Genomic DNA, 6,153 nt, shown 5'->3' on the forward strand with positions numbered 1-6,153 from the left:
ATTGTTTCTCTCATTTCAACAAGGAAGAGCAAGAGGAGAAGCAAAAAGAGGAGGAAGAGCAAAAGCAAGCACAAGCATAGATTTCAACTTTTTTCCAGGTACTTTTTTTAAAATTTGTATTCTTTGAAATTTTATTATAGAGAGAGAACTTAGAGAGAGAAAAGTGAAGGAAAGATTTTTAGAGAGAGAATATAAGAGAGAGAGTCTTGCTGCCTCGGCAGCAAAAGAGAGAGAGAGAAAGAGAGAGGGAGAGAAAGGAGAGAAGGGGGGGGAAAGAGAGGGGAGAGAAAGGGAGGGGGGAGAGAAGGGGGAGGGGGGGGAAGAGAGGGGGGAAGCCGCGAGGGGGGGGAGAGAGAGAGGGGAGGGGGAGGCCGCTGCAGCGACAGCGGAGAGAGGGGGGGAGGGAGGGGAGGGGAGGGGAGGGAGAGGGGAGGGGAGAGGGAGGGGAGGGCAGGGGAGAGAGAGAGGGGGGGGCCGCTGCTGCGGCAGCGAGAGAGGAGGGGGGAGAGAGAAGGGGAGGGGCCGTGGCAGCGAGAGAGAGGGGGAGGGAGAGAGAGAGAGGGGGGCAGCTGCAGCGGCAGCGAGAGAGGGGGGGGGAGAGAGAGAGAAGGGGGGGCCACTGCCGCGGCAGCGAGAGAGGAGAGGGGGGGAGAGAGAGAAGGGGGAGGCGCGGTAGCGCGAGAGAGGGGGGGGGAGAGAGAGGGGGGGGGAGGCCACGACACACTGTCACGACAACGGAGAGAGGGGGGGAGAGGGAGGAGGGGGAGGGGGGAGAGAGAGGGGGGGGGGATGCGGCGGCAGTGAGAGAGGAACGGGGGGGAGAGAGAGAGGGGGGCCGCGAGAGAGAGGGGAGGGAGAGAGAGAGAGGGGGGCACTGCCGCGGCAGCGAGAGAGGAGGGGGGGGAGGGAGAGAAGGGGGGGCAGCGAGAGAGAGGGGAGGGAGAGAGAGAGAGGGGGGGGCCACTGCCGTGGCAACGAGAGAGGGAGGGGGGGAGAGAGAAGGGGGGCAGCGAGAGAGAGGGGAGGGAGAGAGAGAGAGGGGGGAGAGGGAGGGGAGGGGAGGGGAGGGGAGGGGAGAGAGAGAGGGGGGAGCCGCTGCCGCCGCAGCGAGAGAGGGGGGGGAGAGGGAAGAGAGAGGGGGGGGCTGCTGCCACGGCAGCGAGAGAGGAGGGGGGGCAGCGAGAGAGAGGGGGGGGAGAGGGAGGGGAGGGGAGGGGAGAGAGAGAGGGGGGGCCGCTGCCGCGGTAGCGAGAGAGGAGGGGGGAGAGAGAGAAGGGGGGGGATGCGAGAGGGAGAGAGAGGGGGAGGGAGAGAGAGAGAGGAGGGGGGGCCGCTGGGGGGGAGAGGGAAGAGAGAGGGGGGGCCGCTGCCACGGCAGCGAGAGAGGAGGGGGGAGAGAGAGATAAGGGGGGGCAGCGAGAGAGAGGGGGGGGAGAGAGAGAGGGGGGGGAGAGGGAGGGGAGGGGAGGGGAGAGAGAGAGGGGGGCCGCTGCCGCGGCAGCGAGAGAGGAGGGGGGGGGAGAGAGAGAAGGGGGGGATGCGAGAGCGAGAGAGAGGAGGAGGGAGAGAGAGAGAGGAGGGGGGGCCACTACCGCGGCAGCGAGAGAGGAGGGGGGGAGAGAGAGACAGGGGGGGAGGGCGCTGCCGCGGCAGCGGAGAGAGGGGGGGGAGAGGGAGGGGGGGAGAGGGAGGGAGGGGAGGGGAGAGGAGAGAGAGAGAGGGGGGGCCGCTGCCACGGTAGCGAGAGAGGAGGGGGGGAGAGAGAGAGGGGGGGCGCGGCAGCGAGAGAGAGGGGGAGGGAGAGAGAGAGAAGGGGGGGCCGCTGCCGCGCCGAGAGAGAAGGGGGGGGAGAGAGAGAAGGGGGTGGGAGAGGAGGGGGGCAGCAGAGAGAGAAGGGGGGGCCGCTGCCGCGGCAGTGAGAGAGAGGGGGAGGGAGAGAGAGAGAGGGGGGGGCCGCTGCCGCGGGAGCAAAAGAGAGGGAGGGGGGGAGAGAGAGAGAGAGGGAGAGAGAGAGAGACAGGGGGAGGCCGCTGCCGCAGCAGCGAGAGGGAGAGAGGGGGGGAGAGAGAGAGAGGGGAGGGGAGAGAGAGAGAGGGGGGAGGCCACGGCAAGTGAGAGAGAGAGTGGGGAGCGCAAGTGAGAGAGAGGGAAAAGGTGAGGAGAGAGGGAGAGAGAGAGAGAGAGGGGAAATGAAGAGGAGGGGAGAGAGTAGACTAAGATGAGAGGAAACGTAGACTAGATCGGAGAGGAAAGAGAGAGAGAGAGAGAAGAGTGAGAGAGATGGACGAGAGATGAAAATTTTAAGAGGGAGGACACAAGAGAAAGTACGATCGAGATAGAAAATCTTACCAATGAAGAGGAGAAATGAGTGGGCGACGATCGAGAAAAGATAAAGGAGCTACGATCAATGAGGCATATGAGAGGAGATTGGTGTGTGATTTAGTCAAAACTTAAACAAACAAAACTATAAACCTTGGTGTTTGATGAATATTTAGAGAGGAAGGGCACAAGAGAAAGTACGATCGAGATAGAAAATCTTACCAATGAGGAGAAAAAATGAGTGGGCGACGATCAAGAAGAGATAAAGGAGAGATGTTTTGATGGAAGAATTTGGGAGCTACGATCAATGAGGCATATTAGAGGAGATTGGTGTGTGATTTAGTCGAAACTTAAACAAACAAAACTATAAACCTTGGTGTTTGAAAAGAGAAACGTGTGGAAACTAGAATTTTAAATTTCTCGCCTTTTTTTAAACTATGAATCCTTGTGTTTGAAAAGATAAACGTGTGAAAACTTGAAAATTGTGATAAAAGACAACCTTGTGTTTCAAAAGACAAACACGTGGATGTGAAAATTGTGATAAAAGACAACCTTGTGTTTCAAAAGACAAACGCATGGATGTGAAAAGACAAATGTATGCTAAAAGCAAAACTTGTAGAAACTTGAATTTTAAATTTTTCTTTGTTTTTGAATTTAAAATGAGTTTCACTTTCATTTTCAATTTACTAGTTTAATTTCGACTATAATGCATTTTGTTTTGGAATATAAAAAGTATAATTTTAATTTTATTACATTTTAAATTAAAATTTTAAAAGTAGTTTAACTTACATTCGTTATTATTACTTTAATTTATTTCTTTTTAGGGAGAATTAATATATTCTTCTAGGTAAATATTAAATTTTTAATTTTAAGTCTTGTTTTCTTTATTTTATATTATTAAATTCCTCTCGGTGGGGTGGGAGGATGGGGGCGGCAGCGAGAGAGAAGGGGGGCGGAGAGAAGGGGGGGAGAGAGAGAGAAAGGGGTGTGAGTTTAAAAAAGATAAAATATAAATTTTATCTTTTTTAAACTCACAACCTTAGTGTATTAAAAAGAATAATGGAAGATAGATTATTTTTTGCTTTTAATTTGCAACCTAAGGATATTAAAAAGAACAATGGAAAAGAAATTATTTCTTGCTTTTCTTCGCTTCGACGGTTGGTGTAGTCTAGATTAGCATAGATTAGTTTGTCCTTAGAGAAGAGAACTCCAAAAAAACCAATCAAAGCCATGCTCAAAATTTCCCGACTAGTTCCTAATCGGAGTCAGTCCATTCGTTCACATTCGGTTTCACAGTCACAACAACCCTACCATTTAAGCAATGATTAAGGTTTTTAAACTTTCAAGATGATTGAAACTTGTATCAGTGGACATGACAGATTACAGTTGTGGAAGTTGACAGAGCATTTTACACTTATATCAGTTGCGGGAGTTGACAGAGCATTTTGCACTTATATATGACAGACTTCAAATTTGTATTCAGAGATCATTGTAAATCCTTATTTTTTTTCACATTTATGCTCTAAGCCTTGTAAAGCCTTTTAGGCTATTCCCAAAGCATTTATGCTCTAAGCCTTGTAAAGCCTTTTAGGCTATTCCCAAAGCATGAAATTGATACTTATATGATTGGAAAGAATAAAAACTTGAGGTGTATTAATGGGACTCATTGTACTTTTGATTTTTTAAAGTAATTGTAGTTTGTCAAAGTACTTAAAATTTGTGTTGTGCTTGAATACAGGATGGATCTTGAGGCTACAGCATTTGTCAATGGTATGACACTGAAATACAATGGAAGAATTTATGCCCCAAAGGACTTCACAAACTGGACAGTTGTTGACACAACAAAGAAAGCATGGTCCTTGGTCTTAAGTAAAGGAAATCTCATTCTAGTGATGACAAAGAGAGAGTTGGAGAAAGATGAGTGGGCATCAAATGTATCTTTCTCAAAGAGCAATTTGATTCAAGGGGGCACCTTAGTAGGAATAAAAATTGAAAAAGACAGCAATACAATGATGATTTACACAAAGTCAAGAATGAGCAATAGATCATTTCTTCTTTCTAAGAAAGATGCAATGCACTTTGTGATGCCGCCGCCAAAAGCACATAGATTTCCTGAATTGGTTCCTGCATTGGAGATCCTTCAACATGTGTGGGAGGAATTTCCCATTGAGGAAGCAAGAAAAATGCAGTCAAAGATTATCCTTGAATACTTTCAGGGTGTCATCCAACAAGGTTCAACTTCATTGGAGGGACCTAAGGTGCAAGAATCCACACATGAGAAAGGAAGTGATGAGACACGCCATGTAGACCTGGTTCATGGTAATACAAATGAGAGAGGAAGTGGAGTGGATGAGACAGAACACATTGTAGCAATGGATGAGGGTCTTGTACACGTGGATGCTTACAAGGGATCTGCATCTGAGACAGGAATTGAATTGGTGGAGACCGGACATGCACATGCATCTCAAACAGAAATTGAATTGAGTGAGACACGACATGCATCAGATAAGACAGGACATGCACACACATCTCTTGTTCATGGTATTACTCACTTAGATGGTGTAACTCATGAAGTTGATGGAATAACAGAACAAGTGAAGCCCTTAAGTATACTTGAAGTTGAGGCAATAGAAGAAGAAGTAGGGGGATCTAAAGCAGTTCACATTGAGCCCCTAAAAAATAAACCTCGACATCAAATGCAAAAGGCAAGTACTTCACGAGCTACAGTTCCAAGTCCTATAACTAGAAAAAGAGGTCGTTCATATACAAAGAAAGGGCAAAGAAGAGAAGAGGAAGAACATGAAGAGGATGCGGAGGGTCTTGAAATGGAGTCAGATCTAGAAGCAGAAATGTTATCAATGAAGAACATAAATCTTCGCTTGAATGAGGCTGTGACAGATGAGGATCCAGGATATATATGGGGCCAGAAGACTCAAGTTATACATGCTTCAACAGTGGTCAAAGCAAGTGTCTTCACCAACAGCAGGACCTTAGATACAACCTATGCTGAAAAGACTTTTCAGGCTTTGATTGATGGAAAAAAACCAGTTGTTTCTGATTTGGTACTCCGTCCAAGAACATTTTGGCCAGTCATGGGAGATTATAGTCAATCCATCAATTTCTCTCAGCCTATAGATTTTGAGATGCAATTCACTAAGTTCCTCGGAAAACAAGTTTACTCACTTCAAGAAGGACAGAGTTTAGTGAATGATCCAGAACGACATATAAGGGATGCCAAGAGAAATTTCTTAGCTCATTGTACATTTGAGGCAATAGATGGTCAGCACTATGCCTATGCTTGTAATGAGCACTCTAGAGATGCATACAAGAAAGGAGAAATTACTTATCAAACCTTCGCGAGTGTGCCTCAATTTCACTACTATTCTGCATGCATTTGTATCTTCAAGAACGAGAAAAAATATTTGATTGAGTCGGAAAGACTTAATCATGACATTTATGCACTACGAAAAATCACCTCCACTTCAGAGATGTTGCTCAAAGCTAGGACCATATGGAAAACTTTTAATTCTCCTTTGACCACTCTCAAAAGAACTGCAACTAAAGTGGAAGCGGATAATCTTATTGACTTCTACACATGATTGAGTGCCATTGTACCAAGGGGAAGGCAAGAAAGAGCAGAGGTGATTACAAGCTTCAAGATAGTAAGGGATAGGTATCAAGACTACACAAGCATACTTTTCCGTAGTGATGAAGTTTTTCATCAGATCAAAGACGTGTGTCTTGCATGTGAGAAAGGAGATGTCACATATGAGGCTCCATCATTGATTAAAGAGAAGGCAAAGAAGATTGAGAAAAAAGAGATGACAGCTTGGA

The sequence above is a fragment of the Dipteris shenzhenensis genome, chromosome 30 (assembly GCF_047967505.1).
Source record: "Dipteris shenzhenensis isolate YYH24624 ecotype China chromosome 30, Dip_SZ_1.0, whole genome shotgun sequence".
NCBI classification, from domain to species: Eukaryota; Viridiplantae; Streptophyta; class Polypodiopsida; order Gleicheniales; family Dipteridaceae; genus Dipteris; species Dipteris shenzhenensis.